The sequence below is a fragment of the Etheostoma spectabile genome, chromosome 21 (genome assembly GCF_008692095.1).
Source record: "Etheostoma spectabile isolate EspeVRDwgs_2016 chromosome 21, UIUC_Espe_1.0, whole genome shotgun sequence".
Classification (NCBI taxonomy): domain Eukaryota; kingdom Metazoa; phylum Chordata; class Actinopteri; order Perciformes; family Percidae; genus Etheostoma; species Etheostoma spectabile.
Genome location: NC_045753.1, coordinates 5,998,517 through 6,020,000, shown reverse-complemented (window position 1 = coordinate 6,020,000; position 21,484 = coordinate 5,998,517).

Sequence of the window (21,484 nt, the reverse complement as noted above, 5' to 3'; positions counted from 1 at the left end):
TATCGGCGGACTCCGCTGCTGTCATTTTGACTTTGAATTTCGCGGGGATTGCGCTTACAACGTAGCTGGTGTAATGACGTCAGCTACGCAAAGGGACAATAATATCTTGATTTTAATTGGTTCATGTTTGATATCTAACGGAGACAATTACTGGCATAACACATTTACGTACAAAGGCACGGCAGAGTTGTGCCTTTTGACGTACATGTTAAAGAATTCAGGATCGAAGTGCGCATGCGCAACATTGGCTAATCGCTTGAATGGGCAGTAAAGGCACTGCTTATTCTGCCGTTTTTTCTATTTGATTATGCGTAACTGCTACATTTGTCATCGTACCGTCTAAATAATTGGAACAACACACATATAAATCATAAGAATAAACAGTAAAAATACAAATACAAGTTTATGATACATTTATTTAATAGACATTTTTATGCTTGAATTTTGGCAAGGTAGGCACTGCCTACCCTGCCTACCCTGACTGCACGTCACTGCATTACTGCTGGTTGATTACAATAAGAGCACACAGTAGTTACACCAGTATCAGATTAACATTACAGACGTTAGCTAGCCAGCTTTGTTTCTAGTTTCAGGCTAACTTTTTCCCTCCCACCTCCAGCTACTTAGCTTCATTTCTAGCTCAAGGCTAACTCTTTCCCTCCCAACTCCAAGTAGCTAGCTTCGTTTCTAGCTCCAGGCCAACTCTTTTCTTCCCACCTCCAGCTAGCTAGCTTCATTTCTAGCTCCAAGCTAACTCTTTTCTTCCCACCTCCAGCTAGCTAGCCGTGCTCTGCTCCTGATGGCTATTCTCTTTAGCTCATCCCCTCCTCAGGGTCAATGTCAAAATGTCTCGCAGCTTTTTCACCCGAGTTTTCCTCCGCATACTTTAAAACTCTTTTTGTTTTGTTGTTGAAAAGTCCATCACTAGCTCCAGAGCCGTCATTCTCTGCTGTCACTAAATCAGACCCATGTTACATCCAATGTAGCTACTGCCATCTAGTGGCACCTGGTGGCACACCTGGCTGAGCAACTTTTTTTCTTCTTTTTTTTTTTTTAAACCTTACAAATATGTTATACAATGTTTAAATAATTTGGCATCATACTTTATAATTTACTTGAAAAGTAAATAAATAAAATTTAAGAAAGATATTTAAAACATAAACCGCAAAAAGAAAGGATAGAAAACAATAACAAATACATAAAGTACAATACAAAGACAAGACGAAATGAAGGCTATACAATTATAATTCCTTGCAGAATCTTGCAGTAGATCAGATATATAGATAGTTTTCTTACGAATAATAATTTGGTTAGACTCAAAAAAATTTCAAAATTCAATTTTGAAGGGAGTAAAAGCTGGACGCAATTTAGCAAATTTTGGAACACTTGGCTGAGTAACATCCACACTGACTAAAATACGACAGGAAAATAATACTCTACATGAGTATCATAACCCAGAAAAAAGCATAAATATATTATTGAATATGTTAAATAAATTGGTAGAAATGTACATTACGGTAAACTTGAATGCACATTATATGAAAGGCACTTTCAGGCACATAACTATCCACACTATTTTTCCCTGGCCTTAATTTGAGGCTGGCCTTTATTTGTCTGTGTTGACCACACCCCCTCTCACTATCAGAGGCCTGGCTTTTAAATGACTACCGGTCTTTATTTGAGGAATTACGGTTCATGCAATATACATGAAACAATAATAACATAAAATACAAGTCAAATTTTTGAATATATACAAGTTGGGAATACAAAACTGTGCAACTGCTTAACTAAAAATGATAAAAATGTAGATAAACCTATTGTGCAGGTTGCACTTAGTGCAGTATTGTGATGTCTCTGAGTCTTATCTAGCACCCAGTGATGAGGTGTTAAGGTGTTAAAGTGTTATTTTATATAAATCAAGATTAAATTTCTTTAATGCCTCTCAAACAGTATGGTGACTGGTAATAAAAACATATTGTAAACCAATAGAGCAATATCTCTTTTTCTCTCAGACAAGTGAGTGCCTCTCTCTTTCTCTTTCTCACCCCACACACTCACCTTCATATACTATACACTCCTGTCCCCTCTCTGTGGGTTAATTTCTCCCAGGGATCAGCGGTGATTACGGGCCCAGTGGTGCGAGGCACCGCATTGAGATGGCCAACGGAAAGATCGATTTCTGTTTTTACCAACTTAATTCAATGCAGGCTATTTAAACTGGCAGGGCAGGGAGAAATTAGATTGTATTTGCTGAGTATGGATTTTTGCCTTGTGAAAGCAGCAAGAGCAAAAGGGGAGGGAAAGGGGGGCGACTTGACAAGACTCAACTCCCATTTTGGTGCGCCGCACACGTACCCAGGTAATCAGAGAGAATTACCTTCTATCGATTATTCAATATTTTCCCAGATCATGTTGTTTTCATCTCTACTAGAAGTCTTAACAGGTTACTGATACTCACTGATGGAGAGAAAGGGTAGTGGGGGAACGCGGCCATGGTACCACACACACACACACACACACACACCAATGTCATGTAATGAAGACAGGAAATTAGTTGGCTCCATGTTCTCTTAGCAGTGATGAGAATAAATAGGTCTACCAATACTGACTTTTATTAAAAATGGAGGTTTCTGTTTGTTAATTGTGTGTCAGTCTGTAAAACCTCCAACGAAGCCTTATTGTTTCTTAAAGGACCACGCCTGTAATTTTGCATGATGTAGCCTATTTTCTACAAATTTTGTATTCATTCACTTACTGTTTAACATTTTGCAAGGCATGTCATAGTGTTTATGACATTTTTGATGTTTTTACCGCCATCATTGCAGCCATTGGTTTCCTCCATAAAACAGAGTTAAAACTTTGTTCAGGTAAACTATTCAATAAAGGGCAGTTTTTTAACAAAACATTTAGTGTTTTGCAAATTGAAAATATACAGTCACTCGAACAGTAACATTTTGAGCATCACTCCTCCCTCCACCCTCAAAAGCATAAACATTCAAGGGAAAATAAGAGACAGAAAAAGAAAGGAGATGAAAATTAATAAAACAAAAACAGTGGTGATCCTATTTATTTTCTAAGAGACATGTGAGCCTCCACTTCAAATTAAATCATTAATTTCAGTCTGGTCCCTTTCCATGAACCGTATAAAAGTGTCCCATATCTCTTTGAACTTATTTAGTTTCCCTTTGGCAACATAAGTTAATTTCTCCAGTGCCAAGCATGACGCCATTTCTCGCAACCACATTTCAGGTGTAGGGCCGTCCATACTTTTCCACCTCAATGCAATCACTCTCCTAGCCTGAAGCCTGGATAAATATATTATAGGTGCATTTTTGCGGCCCGGTGCAAAGTGATCAGGGTAAATACCTAATCTACAGAGCTTTGCCTCAAGTGGAACCACCATATTAGTCACATATGAAATCATGTAGGTTACATCTTTCCAAAATGACCGGACTTTTTGGCATTCTCACATAGGACTTTGACATATAACTTTTATAGCTTATTATCACACCTCAAATATAAGCTTTAAATGCCTTCCATCGTGTGCCCGCACTGGTCTGATCTGTTCCCATACAAAAGTAGTTATCAATATTATCACCAAGAAATTTGACAAATTTGAAGTCACTTTGTTTGGAGGCGCCACCTGGGAGGACACCTGACACGCCCTGGTATATAAAGAGTAAGAGATAGGAGCATGATCAGATAACACTAAGCCGTCATAAGCACATTCTTTCACGTGAGATAGTAGACTCATGGAGATCAGAAAGTATTTTTTTTATTTTTTTTATTTAACCTTTATTTAACCAGGAAAATCCCATTGAGATTACCAATCTCTTTTTCAAGGGAGTCCTGGCCAAGACAGCGGCACAGATCACAACAACAATTCCATACATTACAGACAGTAATCAATACGTGATGAGGTTTTATAAGTATTTGAGGTTTTATAAGTATTTGAGTAACATGAAAACTCCTTTTTGTTAGGATGAAGCTCCCTCCAGACCTCATTTAGATTAAGATCATTTAGAGACTGGAGCAAAACCTTTATGGCGTGTGAATGAGAAGTATCAACCCCTGTGGAGAAGTCTTTTGGTGGGTCCATTGCACAGTTACAGTCACCGCCAATTATAAATTATATATTGTCCAGGAGTAGAGGATATAGTGAGAAATACATTTCTAAAAAAGGTGGGATTGTCCACATTAGGACCATAAACATTTACTAGAGGGATTTGGGATGCCAGTATTGTTCCACCTAGAATAATTAAGTAATAATAGCATTAATTACTTCATGATTAAGCCTAAATGGGATTGGTTTATAAATTTAAATAACAACTCATCAGGCTTGGGAGTTGAATGGGGTTGCAAAGACTTGTCCAGGCCACGTTTTTTTTTTTTTTTTTTTTTTTTGCAACTCTAGTCACATCAGTCAAATGTGATTCCTGCAGGAAAATAATTTGGGATTTAAGTAATCTAATTCTGTCCAATACCAGTTTATTCAATCCTTTTACATTCCAGGATGTGATCTTAATCTCTGATTTGCCTACCATTAAGTATTGAAGTAACAACGCAGCAGGGCACAACGTGAAAAGACACAGCAAAAAATATGTATACAGTGAGAAAAAACAAAAAACCTGAGAACCATTATGCATTTTCCCAACATAGTTAGGTAACTCCTTAGGTAACCACATACTTTGGTTTTTTTAGACACCTGATCCTCGTAGTAAGGAGCAGTGTGGAGCTTTATGGGTCCCATTCCTCCTAGGGCTCCAGCAAACTGTTAAATAATCAGACCAGTTGAACATTTCTGTGAACATAAAACGGATCTTGCCACTTGGCATGGGAACATGTGGAAACTGTTATCAAACAAGAGATAAGAAATGACAAAGTAAAACCTCCTTGCTAGATGGACAATTATTCTAAATGAGACAAAGTGAGCTTCATTCACTTCATTCAATGAATGTCATTATTGTAAACCAGATGGATTTGTATGTTTTAGTGGACAAATCGTTTTCAGCATAGCATCGCACAATTGCACTGGTAGTGAACACTACAGGCTACCGCATTAATAGCTTATCACAGCCTATCAATCATCATGACGTTGCTCTTCCTCATCACTAGCTACATCATGAGGTTGTGTGGTTTGTGTGGGTTTGTGTGTGTGTGTGTGTACGTGTCCTTTGCACATATTGAGAACTGTTCATCCTATGTACTTAAAAATCACTGTCAATCAATATCTTCCTGCAAAGATTCCCCTTGATTGGTCCGGGCCTGTAAGCAACTGTTACCCTGCTTACTGATAGTTACGCGTGTGACTCACTCAAGTCTCATTGGCTACCAGCTAACGTGGCAGGTAGATTGACAGTGTTACGCGCCAATTGCAAAATTCACTTGCATTTGGCGGGTGGGCAGGTATTAATTTCATGCCCTGATGGGGACCCAATGACTTACAACGTGTCGAATTATGCCGCAATTTGGCAGGATGGTGGCGCTATCACAGCAAACTTTATGTTTTTTCCTGTAACTTTTAAACTGTACGTCTCAGAGACAAACTTCTTTTTGTCCTGGATTCTGTGGATTTTCCGCCATTTTGAATTGTGTCCTAATCTGTTTTTTTATACTCCTCCTACAAACGTTGAGCAATGGTCACCAAATTTGGTACAGAACATCTCTGACCCAAGTCAGAAAAAGTTTATTTTTATGCTTTTTAAGTTCCACACAGCTTTGCTTTGGATAGACAGAGTAATTCGCAAATGCCTATTAGTCCGAAACCTCTCAGTTAATTTTCCATTTCCTAGGGGCGTTCATCAATGGCACAGACCAAAATGCCTCTGGACACATTTGAAAAGACCTACAACTAATCAAGCCACCTATGCAAGTTGGGGTGGTGCTTGGTCGATTTCAATCATGAATAAAAGAGAAAACTGTCTCATTACACTAAAATGTGTTTCATTTTAAGCAAAAAAATATTCAATACAGTAACAGAATTTTCGTTTTTGATCATCACTGCCCAGGTTGACACTAAGTTTAATGTCCCTGGTGCGTCGTGCTGGACGGAGATGCCAGTACACTGGCTAAGTTTAAATATGATGCTCTCCTGTCAGTCATCTTAAATCCACATCATGTTGGATATGTTTTCCATACTTAGGTTTTACCTCGGCGCAGATGAAATGAATGAAGTTATTCTGCAGGTTTGATGCTGTGGATGATAAGGGTGAGTGTGATGACATCTGCAAAAATCCCGCTATAGGTTCACCAATATTTATCAGAGAAGAGGTTGTTGCCAAAAGCCTCACCAAACCAAAGCTGAATAAGGCCACTGGCCCAGATGGCCTGAAAACCTGCTTACCTAAAGATTGGGCCCACAATTAAAAGGTGTTTCAAGGTTCTTTAACTCCCTCCTAGGTGTACCCACGTCTTGGAAACTTCTTTAGTAAGGCCTAGACCTAAGAAGCTTGGCACAAGTAAGCCTGAAGATTTCCGACTCATTGCCATCACCTCCATATTTTGTTAAACAATGGAGAAAGTTCCCCAGACCTCTCAAGTAACCAGAGTGTCTGCGGTTTGCTTATAGAAGTGGCAGAGGGACTGATGATGCTGGGCTGGTCCTTCTAGACTATTTCAAAACAGCTTGCACCCCCTGAAGGGTATGCTTTAGTGCAGCTTTTAATTCTATGAAGCTACACATTCTCCTGCAAAGACTAGCCAATACCAACATAGATAAGGGTCTGAGTATCTGGACCAGAGACACCATCCGAACAGGCTGCCCACAAGGCATTGTTCTTTCCTCCTTGCTTTTCTCTCTATTCCCAAATTAGTTTTCTATAAATAACAGCACCTTTAAATTGATAAAATATGCTGATGACATGGCTTTAGGAGGCCTCTTCCAAAAAACGACCCCCTTGGTGAGGCCTCTTATCTAGCACACATAAAGCCTTTGAAGCATGGTGCAATGATAGCAAGCTAGAGATCAATGTGGCAAAGACGAACAAGTTACTCTTAAAACAAGACACAACAACAGAGCCAGTTTTACTCAATGGCCTAGCAGTTGAAACTGGGGGGGAAACTGGGGGAACCTAGGTACGGTTTTTGACAACACAGTCTAGATTTTTAAGAAATGCTGAGCTGTCTGGGCGTCAGTGCTCAGATTACTGAGCTAGTATACAACATACACATCGAAAGTGTTTTAACCTTTCACCTCTCTGCTTGTTTTGGCCATTTAAGCTACAAACTCATGAATAAGCTTAACAGGATAGTGTCAATGGCTAGCAAAATAGTGGTAAAACCCAAATAACACCTGACCCGACTATACACTGACAAAATATCAAATAACACTAGAAAAATCATTGCAGATACACCCTCTTTCCAGCCAGTTTGAGGTCCTGAAGTCTGGGAGGCCATCAGTATCCTCAACTCAAAGTGACAACATCAAACTGGTTGCTGTTTTATGTATTTATTAATTATTTTTTATCCTGATATTTTTCATTTAATCTTTTTTATACTCCAATGTTAGAAAGATTATTACCAAAAGGCAACGAAGAGTCACTGTAGTCACTTTAACAAAAGTTTTACTTGCGCAATGAGCCAGCACATACATTGCAATGAGTACAGCAATTGACTGCAGTCTTCACTTCATACATTGAAATCCCCCTTTCTTTCTCCATGGTTACCATGCCTCAAACAGCTGTACGATCTCACAGGCAATTACAAACTCAAGATGGAAAAGAACAGGAGGAAAGGGGAGAGTCTTGAGTGTCTGAAGATAGCTGGGAAGGTACAGTATGTGACCTTGGGCAAAACAAAGACAGCTATTAGAACACACAAACAAGTAAGAGACATTCAGTTTAATAGTTACATTTTCCAGCACTAACCCATTCCCGCCACAGTGTAGGGACTGGAAAAAGAAAAGGAGACGGCTCTTTCACGGCAGACCACCCCAGCCGAACCAATAGATGTAGACATTTTCAATGCCAAGGTTGTTCCCCATGGTCTTTGACTCTATCTTGGCCCCACGCTGGATGTAGTAGTCTTCAATGATCCAGACTGTTGCTGGATGGAAACACGCATTGTAATAGTGAGACATGTCACACCACATTTTAAGCTATGGAGAAAAAGGATAAATGAACAGCACTCTTAATTACATGAATTGCATTTTAAAATGCATTATTACCTCGGCTTAGTTTTACAAAACAAGTCTGAAAAAAGTTTAACATTGTACAATTAAAAGCAAAAGAAAAGTAACTATTACCAACTATTGCTTACTTCTGGGGCATTGAGTGGGTGCACATGCGAAAGAATGATCAATTTCCATTTGAGCCCCTCATAGTTAAATATGTATATGCACACTAACATGTTTCATCAGCAGTTGTATCCAGAATGCCAGTGAAAAGTGTGTAACGAAATGTAAATTTAGCCTAAAAAACAGCATGTTTCCGATCCCCAAAACTCAAACTCAAACAAAACAAAAAAAAGCCTTAGTTTTATATGATTTAACAATAGTTACGAGGAGACGGTGTTGAGATTTTAAATTACATCTAACCTGTTCTATGGATCATAGTAATAAGGTTAAGTTAATAGCCTGTTTGGGCTCTGGATAATCATGTATTTTTTCTGCTGAACCATAAATAATAATAATACATTTATTATGTACAAACAAAAGGTGTGTAGGCATGACAGACAAAAAAATAAATACATAAAATGTAACAAACCAACCAGATTTAACTGACAAAACACATTATGGCTACACTTCTTCTTTTAGTCGGATATGTTTAATATGTAAATAGTTATATAAACAAGGGTTAATGCCCACCGAGGTGTTCATTGTTAGGTATTAATGGATGACGTTGAACTGTAGCCTCCGCCAAAGTCCATTAATACCTGACATGGGGCACCCAGGTAGCTCAGTTGGTAAAGCGGGCGACCATATATAGAGGTTTACTCCTTGATGCATCGGGCCCGGGTTCAACCTTCAATGGTAGAGCAAGCGCACATGTACTGAGAGGTTTATACCTCTATGCATTGGGCCCGGGTTCGACCCTCAATGGTAGAGCAAGCGTACATGTACTGAGAGGTTTATACCTCGACGCAGAGGTCCAGGGTTCGAATCCAACCTGCAAGTCTTCCCCCTTTCTCACTTAACTGTCCCATAAAAAATCAAAGGTGGAAAAGCCCAAAAAATAATCTGTAAAAAGAAATGCCCAAAAAATAATCTGTAAAAAGAAATACTTGACAATAGACACCTCAAAGGCCATTTGCCTGCTTATGCTATGGCCACTTGCCAAATAACATTTTTAAAACATTAGTTTGTATTTTAATTAGTTTTACTATCGAAATCTAAAGTTTTTACAAACAATAACTCTGTTTCCCTGGTCAAGCTTGACAGTTTGACTAATACCTGCAACAATCATTCCCATCCTATAAGGTTCTTATGCTATGCAAACATTGTTCACTCCTCCAGGAAATAGGAAGGACCTTAGATACAACTTGCCTCCCTTAGCAACGGGAGATATTTATAGTCCGCTCAGCTACAAGCCAGAAAGCTAACGCTATGCTAGCAAGATCCAAAGTCAATAACATTGTGTACAGTTGGCAATCAGTAAAATAATTTAACAGTATAGTCAACAACAGTAACAAGACAAGCTAGCTATCCAGCCATTGCATTGTCCCCAAAACAATATAAGGACTTTTAAGAACAATTTTATCCGCGATGTGTAACGTTACTGTCGGCCGCAGCCTAAAGAAGTGATCAGAACAGTGAACAGGATGTGAGATAACGTTATTCGCTGTGAAACTAAGTCAGTCCAGACGGGCAGTATAACTAACTTTTTGCAGCTTTTGTGTTAGCGCCATCCTGTGGTGTTTAGAGGACGAGTTGGAAATAACAGATTTTTGTTTTGTTGTAATGTAACGCATTCATTTAGAACAGTAAGCAGTCAGTTTTACCGAAACTCCTTTAGTTCTCCTTTAGTTTACTTCTTCTTTTATGGACATCCTGCAGCCAATCAGAATTGAGTATAATTGTTAATAGCAGACCTATCTGAGCAAATGAAACATGAGCTGGCAGATTCGTCTGGTTTCCAGGTTACAGATTTGCATTAGCTAGCCCTAAAAGTGGCTAAAGGCTGTTGGCAGGGATATATTACAAAAACTGTCATACCTCCTGAAAACTTTGTGCAATTGCAACCGCATTTGGTGGGCATGTGTAGACTGTCTGAGTGCCAAGCCACATTTAATACCATTTGGCCAATAGATGCCTCTGTAGCAGCAGTATCTAACTATAAAGGAAGGAATTGCTGTCTTTCTGTGTATGTATGCATGTATGACTGTCCTTCGCATATCTCATGAAATGTTTATTCAATTGACTTCACAATTCAATTCAGTTTCATTTATAATATCAAATCATAACATGATTTATCTCAATACACTTTACAGGTAGAGTAGGTATAGACCACAATCGCGCCTATCTGTAAAGAGAGAAAGAAGTAAAAACCTACAATTTACAAATGAACAAATTATTCTTTAGCACAGGGGTGTCAAACTTGACTTCACTAAGGGCCAAACTGGAAAATAAATACTACATTAAGGGCCAGACATGTAGAGTTTATTCACATGCTTTAACTCATTTAAAAAGCCAAATACCTTTATAATAACACACACAATAACAGACTGACAGTTTTAAAGGAGATATATTGAACCTAGTACATCCTAAATCCTTCACAGCACAGTATCTCAACAAGGTAAGTAAATTAAAGTGAATACTACATTGTATTACTTCAGTTCCTATACCATCAACTCAAAGTGGGATTCACAATCCACAGTTCTTTCAAGTCCCTTTGTTGATTTTTATATTTTAAAACCAAAATTAAAATTTAAAAAAACCTATAAGGTCTCAGGAAAAAAGGAAATTATCCAAAGTGTTCAAATTAATAATAAAAAATAAAATAAAAATGAGTGCACTCAAAGTCCTACCACAGTAAATGCCAACGTGAATATTGCTACAGGGCTGCCAACTCTCACGCTTTGGGCCCGGAGAACACGCATTTGACTGGTTTCACACGCGCACACGCCCACCCCCGATTTCTCACGCTGAAGTGTCAGCCCGTCTGTAAAATTTTCTGAAAGATGATTTTATCTATTTTTTTTACCTGTTGAGGCCATTGTGATCGACAGTTTGCTTTCAGAGACTGTGAGGGTTCCAAGAGCGCTCCCTGTCTGGGGAATTTCAAATTGTCGCAACTGAGAACATTTTTTTTCACAATCCATCCCAGGTGCATTCCCCGTTCGGTATAGGCTGAGTATCCAACCCGTCCGTCGCTTCGTGTCCACTCTCTCTGTAAATAGATTTGAGCTGGTAGTGTAGCAACTTCAGTTCATGTTATTGGACTCGCTCGGGGGGGGGGGGGGGGCAGTACGCTTGCATCCGTGTAGTCCTCCGATGAGAGCAGCGTACAGCCTCCTCTAAACTCTGTCAGAGACCAGAGACCCAAATGGGCCTCTGTGTCCGTCAGACGTCTGAATGAATCCACCATATCAGCGGAGGCAATGACATGTACAGACAGACTATATTACAACTCTCCAAATCTCGTACAACAGAGATGGGAGGAGTTATATTTTGAATGTGCACAAAGTTGTAAAAATGAGCAGAAATCTGGGGAAACACATCTGAGCTATACTAATGTATACTATATATATATATATAATATATATATATATCTATATATATATATATATATATATATTATATATACGATACTGCAACGTTGGGCCACTATTGTGCATCTCTAACCTCTGCATCTTAAATGTACTGAAATAATTAATTTGATGTTTTTAAAATGAACAAATAGTCTTTATTTTCACAAAAAAAGTAAAAACAGTAAGTGGGGCACAGAGGATGAGGGCCAAACATTACTGAGCCTTGGCACAAAGGTTAAAGGAATAGAATTTATGTAACTCATTGGTTCTCATTCTTAGAATTTCAGTGGTCTTAGTTGATCCTCATCATTAATTTAACTTTGGGTCCCTGGTCCTACACCAGGGACCCCTGGACCTGTTCACCACAGACCCAAATCTTCTCAGCTGTGTGCTGACATATGCTCCTGTCTCTTCAGTGATTTCATTATGTTTGGCACATTCTGTGGGTCAGTTCTATATCATAAGAAGTTAATAATGTAATGCTGAATGCCCTAAAAACCTGTTGATACTACAACAATGCAAGGTTCTTAACCCTACAGTTTTGCCATATCATGCAAGATTGATTTCTTTTCCCATTTTTTATTGCAAAAAAACTCTCCAGAAAGGGCATTTAAAGGTTTATTTTTCACATTTTTTTCCTGGGGGGGCATACCCCCAGACCCCCCTAGGGAGAGCCCCATCCCCCCACATATACAAATCCCAATTTAAACCCTAAGGATAAAGACCCAAAGAAATTGCTTTGAACGCGGAAAAATATTGGCCCCCTCAAATCTCACTCCAAGGTTTTTGGAAAAGTTGGCAGCCCTGTTGCTATGGGAAAGATATGAAGATGTGGACATAGATGAGCCCTTTTTCCAAAGATGAGTAGCAACCAGGATGGAGATGCAGATGGATGTCAGATGGTAGAGAAACCGAGGACTGAGGACCCAATTGAGGGTTATCACCAACGTCACGTTCTGGGCAGTAACCAGATGCGCGGCCATATTGGAAGCACTCGGTGTAAACAACTGAACGGAGTACAGTGGAGTATTGTGTACTTTGAATACTTTAAGTGAATGTAGCCATGTCTAAACAACAGAAAATCATCCAAGATGCAAAGGCATATAGGAAAGGTCTTGGACCACAAGAAAAGGTTTATTGGGGGTGCAGATCCCTACAAGTGGGCTCTCTCTTCTTAGATCCATGATGACCCGGTGATTCTTCCTTCAGTTGCATATCCCGATATAGTCTACTACCTGATTTTCTCTCTCCGAGCCCATACACAACAGCAGACTTTAAATCCTACAAAGGTTAGTAGGCCTATAACCAGACAGTGTGTTGATGAGTGAGGGAGACGCAGTACCAAGTCATTAACGACCGTTATGAAGGCCAAAGTGAGTAATGCAATCACGTCTTTAATCAACCTAACCTTAACTGTATGACAGCATGACAATCAGGGCATGAAGTGAACTGTCACTTTTTACCAGCCACTTTCTTTGCCTCATAAAGGTAAAAAACAAGAATTGCTGTGTCTCTACGAGCCTACTTGTGGACACTGCGCCGTTGCTGTAGTGGAAGGGCCGGGCTGGGACACACAATGATACAGTTTGATAAAGTATTTACTGGATTTTAACTAATCATTGCACTTACAATAATGTAGCTGTCCTCATTTTAGGGCATCCTGTACATCTCATCTTTGGTTTTTCCTGCATCCAACGTGTGTGATTATGTGTGTTTATGTGTGTGTACGTGCGTCAGTCGCAGGGGGAATGGAGCAGCAGTCCTGCCCACTGAATCGAGCGGACAGGATTGAAACAGCAGCAACTTTTAGCGGCTTTATAGTGAAAAAACATTGATGTTAAAATGTTTACAGGTTGGCAGGACGTCTTCTGCTGTACATTTTGTTGGTGAGATTTTCGAGTCACACACGTCATATCCAAAACAAGGACATTAATTTGACCCGTTTGCACTCCTGATTGGTCAGTGGCTGCACGTGGGACTGCTGGGATTTGCTGTAATGCGGGCCTGATTGGTCTGGGCCTGTGAGCAACTGCGTACCCTGCTTACCGATAGTTACCCATCTGAATCACTCAATTCTCATTGGCCACCAGCCAATGTGGCAGGTAGATTTACAGTGTTACCCGCCAATAGCAAAATTCACCCGCATTTGGGCGGCTGTGGCTCAGTGGTAGAGCGGTTGCCTGCCAATCGGAAGGTTGGTTGTTTGATCCCTGGCCCCGCAGTCCCACGTTGAAGTGTCCTTGGGCAAGACACTGAACCCCGAGTTGCCCCCGATGCTGTGCATCGGAGTGTGAGTGTTTATCTGATGAGAAGGTGGCACCTTGTACGGCAGCCTCGGCCACAGTGTATGAATGTGTGTGAATGGTGAATGTTTCCTGTATGATGTAAAAGCGCTTTGAGTAGTCGTTAAGACTAGAAAAGCGCTATATAAATATAGCACATTTACATTTGGCGGGTGTTAATTCATGCCCTGATACCCGACAAGATACTCAAGGTGTAGCCAAGTGACTCTCAATCTTTTGACGTTCTGGATCTACTTCAGTACCTGTGCTTTGTTGCGATGCGGAGTATCTCTAATATAGTGACCTCCGGTCTGATGACGCGTCGAGAAAACCCTCTATTGAAGGACTCTAAAGAAGAAAAAAAACTAAGATACAAGATAATTAATTAAGAACATTAATTAAGGTTTATTCTGACTGGTTTTAATTAGAGTACAAGGCTTATCTTTGAGCTTTTAACAGTGTGTAACACTTTGCTAGCAAGTCAGCAAGCTAATGTATTATAGCGTTCAATATTTACTTGGAAATCAATTGTCTACAACTCTAAACAGTTCTATGGCGTCCTACTCAAAGTTGCAGCTCGTCAATAGTCTCTCCTACATCCGTGTTCAACTTATGCGTCAGTTTCCTGACTTCTGACTCACTTTTTTCACCTACACATACACAGCACGCTTCATTTAAGGGGAATGCGCAGAGAATGGTATCTAGGTAAGATGACCACTCCTATCAGTTTTTGCATGCTGAAAACGGCACCTAATAACTGCCACTTCTTAAAAGGTACAGTAATACATATAGGGGTTGTGATCAAACTTAAGCTTAGGAGAAGCTACTTTTGGTGCTTTAATTCTTATGGGAAAGAATACATTTGTGATTTTAAATTAAAGAGACACATTTAGAACACAAATACATTATATACAGCTAAATATTTAGAACATATTAGAAATCACTTGGGGTTTAACTAACCACAGGTACATCAGGAAAAAAGTTCCTTAGTCAAGCAAAACAAAGACTATATTTTTTAAAACCGACCTTTTTCACAGCCTGAAAACGAAAACTCTCTGGTTCTTGTGATGGTTAGGGTACAGCTGGCTGTGAGTTTTTGTTTTGTTTACTATTTTATCTGTGTTTTTCCACTGTTAGTTTCTCTGTTTGTCTCTCCTGATTCCTTTTTTCCTCTGCTTCTTCTTTCCCCTGCTGCTGCCAACTGGAGGCTATCGAGCAATACATAAAGGATTCCCTTGCCCCTGGTGTCATTCGCCCCTCCTCGTCCCCGTTGGATGCGCGTTTCTTCTTCATGTCCAAAAAAGATAACAGCCTTCGCCCATGTATTGATTACCGGGGGCTCAACTCCATCACCGTGAAAAATAAATACCCGCTCCTCTTGATGGATTCTGTGTTCAAGTCCCTCTCCTGGTCCGTCGTGTTCACTAAGTTAGATCTCAGGGACGCTTACCACGTGCTGATCCGGGAGGGGGACGAATGGAAGACCGTGTTTAAAATGCCGCTGGGCCACTACGAATATCTGGTCATGCCCCTCGGCCTCACTAACGCCCCCGCAGTCTTCCAGTCCCTAGCTAATGATGTTCTCCGTGACTTTTTGCATCGGTTTGTTTTCGTCTACCTTGACGATATTCAGATTTTCTCCCGCGACCCAGTCCAACACACCAAACACATCTTTTGGTGCTGCAGCGGCTTCTAAAGAACAGACTGTTCGTCTAGGCCAATAAATGTGAGTTCAGCGTTCCGTCTATACAGTATCTGGGCTTTACTGTTGACAGTGTGCGGACCCGGCAAAGATTAAAGCCGTGGTTAACTGGCCCATTCCCACCTCCATGATAAAACTACAACACTTTTGGGGTTTTGCCAATTTTTACTGCCAGTTCATCTGTAACTAAAGCTCCTTGGCCGCACCTCTCACTCGTCTCACCTCCCCTTCTGTCCCCTTTGTCTAGTCTTCAGAAGCCGCTGCAGCCTTTTCCCTTCTCAAGTCCCAGTTCACCTCTGCCCCCTGACCCATCCCTTCAGTTTGTGGTGGAGGTAGACGCCTCAAACGTGAGCATGGGGGCCACCCTCCCTGTTCCTCCTTCTCTCGAAGCCTGACCCCCACCGAGCAGAATTACAGCGTGGGGGACCAGGAGTAGCTAGCCGTCAAACTGGGCCTTAAGTAATGGAGGCACTGGTTGGAGGGCTCCCAACAATCCTTCCTAGTGTGGACTGATCATAAGAACCTTTCATACATCCAAACCACCCAGAGACCCACTTCCCGCCAGGCAGGGTGGGCCCTGTTATTGTTTTGTTATTTCCACTGTTAGTTTCTCTGTTGGCCCTGCCCTGTTTGTCTCTGCTGTTTCCTTTTTTTCCTCTCCCGCCTTCTGCTGCTGACAGCTGATCGCGCACACCTGATAATCATCCCCATCATCACCTTCTCCCGCTGCTCACACCTGCCTCCCATCTACAATCAAGATCAATATTTCAACCCCGACGAGGGGGCCAACCAGGGCTGCCAATTTTTCCAAAAACCTTGGAGTGAGATTTGGGGGGGCCAATATTTTTCCGCGTACAAAGCAATTTCTTTGGGTCTTTATCCTTTAGGGTTTAAATTGGGATTTGTTATATGTGGGGGGATGGGGCTCTCCCTAGGGGGGTCTGGGGGTATGCCCCCCCAGGAAAAAAATTTGAAAAATAAACCATTAAATGGCACTTTCTGGAGAGTTTTTTTGCAAAAAAAAATGGAGAAATCAAGTCTTGCATGATATGTGCAAAACTGTAGGGTTAAGAACCTTTGCATTGTTGTAGTATCAACAGGTTTTAGGGCATTCAGCATTTACATTATTAACTTCTTATGATATAAGAACTGACCCACACAATGTGCCAAACATAATGAATCACATGAAGAGACAGTAGCATATGTCAGCAACAGCTGAGAAGATTTGGGTCTGTGGTGAACAGGTCCAGGGGTCCCTGGTGTAGGGACCAGGGACCCAAAGTTAAATTAATGATGAGGGATCAACTAAGACCACTGAAATTCTAAAGAATGAGAACCAATGAGTTACATAAATTCTATTCCTTTAACCTTTGTGCCAAGGCTCAGTAATGTTTGGCCCTCATCCTCTGTGCCCCACTTACTGTTTTTACTTTTTTTGTGAAAATAAAGACTATTTGTTCATTTTAAAAAACATCAAATTAATTATTTACAGTTACATTTAGAGATGCAGAGGTTAGAGATGCACAATAGTGGCCCAACGTTGCAGTATCGTATGTATATATATATATATATATATATATATATATATATATATATATATAATATAGTACATATAGTATAGCTCAGATGTGTTTCACCAGATTTCTGCTCATATTTACAACTTTGTGCACATTCAAAATATAACTCCTCCCATCTCTGTTGTACGAGATTTGGAGAGTTGTAATATAGTCTGCTGTACATGTCATTGCTCCGCTGATATGGTGGATCTCATTCAGACCGTCTGACGGACACAGAGGCCCATTTGGGTCTCTGGTCTCTGACAGAGTTTAGAGGAGGCTGTACGCTGCTCTTCATCGGAGGACTACACGGATGCAACGCGTCACTGCCCCCCCCCCCCCCAGAGCGAGTCCAATAACATGAACTGAAGTTGCTACACTACCAGCCGCGCTGCTCAACTCTATCTTTACAGAGAGAGTGGACACGAAGCGACGGACGGGTCTGTGATACTCAGAGCTCATACCTGAAGCCGGGAATGCACCTGGGATGGATCGTGAAAAAAATGTTCTCAGTTTGCGACAATTTGAAAATTCCACAGACAGGGAGCGCTCTTGAACCCCTCACAGTCTCTGAAAGCACAACTAGTCGATCACAAGTGGCTCAGCAGGTAAATAAAAAAAAGGTAGATAAACTCATCTTTCAGAAATTTGACCGACCGGGCTGACACTTCAGCGTGAGAAATCGGGGGTGTGGCGTGTGCGCGTGTGAAACCAGTCAAATGCGTGTGTCTCACGGCCAATGCGTGAGAGTTGGCAGCCCTGGGCCAACGGGTCTTGAGTTTGACAAGTGCTTCAGCAGATATCTTAGTTACAAATACAATACAAATTACAAATGGAATACAAATTGACTGTACATTATTGACGGGGGAGAGCCCGGACAGTTGAAACACTTCTTAATTTAACGTAATTTACAAAGCGATGGTATCGGACTGGAAGCTTATACTTTGTCCCAAGCAACTTCAAATACAGTTCAGGAACATTCAGGAATTATTGCAGCAAAAGTGGGACGTGCGTAATGTTTCATCCGTCCCTCCTGAATGGGACGAATAAAACATACAGTTCAAGCCATATAAACTTCCCACAACTTCAATATTTTACTACATCTCGTGAATGGTACTCCCAAAAGGCGTTATTTTAGATAGATTGTTGCTGGGCTATACGTCTTTGTGAATGTCCATAATTGCTGTCATCCTGAAGCGTGTATGAAGTGGTCATTGAAATATCATAAACTGTGGATGAATCTGCCATTATATAGCTAGAACAGTACATTTTCCCATTTATATAATTTATATCCGTGCGTGTTCTGACAAGAACTAAGAAAAAAGATTATATTTCTCCTGTATTAGCTTCTCTGCATTGGCTTCCTGTAAAATCCAGGGTTGAATTTAAAAATCCTTCAACTGACCTACATCTTAATTTGAAGAGCTCTTAGTGCCTTATTGTCCCACTAAAGCACTACGCCCCCAGAATTCAGAGTTACTTGTGGTTGCTAGAGTCTCTAAAGGTAGAATGGGAGCCAGAGCCTTCAGCTATCAGGCTCCTCTAGTGTAGAACCAGCTTCAGGTCTGGGTTTGGTAGGCAGACACCGTCACCACATTTAAAATTAAACATAAAATTCTCCTCTTTGATAAAGCTTATAGTTAGGGAGTGATGAGTCGCAGCGTCTGCCCAACCCGGCCCACCTGCTTCTCGTCATAGTCGTCAGATTCATTTATCATATAATCAATAATATAATCAAAATAGAGAGAGGCAAGACGTACAGCCTGATCTGGCAGGGGAGAGTTCTAGCCCGACCAGGCTCCTCTCTTTACCCTGTCTCTCTTAATCATGCTGTTATAGTTTTAGACTGCCAGGGGACTTCCTTTGACACACTGAGCTCCTCTTTCCTCTCTCTTCCATTTGTGTGCCTCCATGTCTCAGAAATGCTTGTTACTAACCTAGGTCTGGGGAGTCATTCCCTGGAGTTCTTATGTTCTTTTTCGCCCAGCATGAAAAACTTGCACCCCTACTTGGTGGCCCCAAATGTATTTTCACCTTTCTAAAACTGTTTTTTAATGTGTCACCTCCATAAGTTTTTGTATAAACGCAGATATGTGCATTTTCTTAAAATACATCGAGTTACAGACTGGTCGGGGACAGTTGAAACAGCTGTTTAGCAGGAAGATAACACGGTGTACGCAGCACCGATTGTTTTTGTTTTTCTTGTTACTGACTCCATCCATCCATCTTTGACCGCTTATCCGGTATCGGGTTGTGGGGGCAGCAGCTCCAGTAGGGGACCCCAAACTTCCCTCTCCCGAGCCACATCAACCAGCTCCGACTGGGTGATCCCGAGGCGTTCCCAGGCCAGGTTGGAGATATAATCTCTCCACTTTGTCCTGTGTCTTCCCCGAGGCCTCCTCACAGCTGGACGTGCCTGGAACACCTCCCTAGGGAGGCACCCAGGAGGCATCCTTACCAGATACCCGAACCACCTCAACTGGCTCCTTTTCTACGTGAAGGAGCAGCGGCTCTACTCCGAGCTCGTCTCGGATGACTGTGCTTCTCACCCTATCTCTAAGGGAGACGCCAGCCACCCTCCTGAAGAAACCCATTTCAGCGTCTTGTACCCTGGATCTCGTTCTTTCGGTCATGACCCAGCCTTCATGACCCTAGGTGAGGGTAGGAACGAAAATTGCCTTGTAGATTGAGAGCTTTGCCTTCTGGCTCAGCTCCCTTTTTGTCACAACGGTGCGATGAACAGAATGTAATACCGCACCGGCTGCTCCTATTCTCCGACCAATCTCACGCTCCATGGTCACCTCACTCGCGAAGAAAGACCCCACTACTACACTCCTGACTGCACTCCAAATTTCCAAACAACAGAGCTACGTGTTGAAATCAACCGGTGTTCTCCTTTAATAAAGTCCAATAAACCGGTAGTGGATTGGCGTCATATTGGCTTCATCAGGGTGGCGCAGGTGTTTTGGATGCAGGCTGTGCGCTCTGCATCCAGAGTACTCTATCCATGTGATAGTTCATGTTACCATCGGAGGTCACTAAAACACAGTCTACAAAGCCTTGGAAGCGTAACGCACCATCACACACAAGGTTGAAGAAAACTGGGCACATTTTTTACGCATGGAAATTCTTTATAAATCCCGACTTTTGCGACGAATGTTGCAACTGCAAATTTCACTCTGCTTCGCGCAAACTTTTCTTGCGTAACAAGTTTGACAAATGAGGCCCCAGGACTCTGAAGTGTGCTGGAAAGATTGTGGCTGATCCCTCCCACCCCGGCCACAAACTCTTTGAGTCACTCCCTTCTGGCAGGAGACTGAGGTCCATCAGGACCAACATTTTTTATCTTTAATTCATACTCTGTGTACATATTTATACTTATATTATTCTTTCTTACCCTTCTTATATTTAGATAAGATGCGACATGCACCAACACCACCAAGACAAATTTCTTGTACTGTATGTGTAAAAAACATACTTGGCAATAAAACCCATTACGATTCTGATGGTGTAAATATTGTTTCAGAAGCTTTGAGACCTCCACAAGAATTAGCATTGGTGACACAAATACTTAATTTCATATTCAGATTTGTTATAAAAAACAGTCAAAGAGAATATTAGCACAAAATACCAGGAGCTCCTCCATTTGAGACTGTCAGAAGTGAACAGCATGCTGACTGGCAGAATGACAGTGAATTGAAAGCGTACTGGACAGCAGTCTATAAAATATAAACTCCTGCCTCTCCATCAACGTGTAGCCTTTGTGTCAATCGCAGTTTCTCTCAGGTGAATGATTTGCTGTGACACCAGCATTCTTTCTAAATCATAAACTACTCATGTTTTGGTTTAAAGCTTGCAATAAGTGAATGACTTTGGATAGATACTGGAATTAAAAGAACAGATGTTGCATCTAAATCAGGTGAGTATAGCAAGCATTGCAGTTTCCAGAGAACAAACACACCATATATTATCTTGGAATTAATTAGACCTGCCACTGTTTTCTTCAAATAGAACTCCAAATCAGGAAGATGGAATGCAGGAGCTAATGAGGATCCAACATGAACAAATAATTCCATCTGGAGGAAATATATATTGATATGTATATATATTACAGAATTATTAGATTCAGACACAAAACAAAACATGTATAACTGATCGCTCCAAACCCATTTCTACAGCTTAACCGTGTGGTGACCTAGGTCAGTCTCCCTATCACTGCTCTTTCTATGCTGATTACACACTGCCAGCCTTGGATCTAA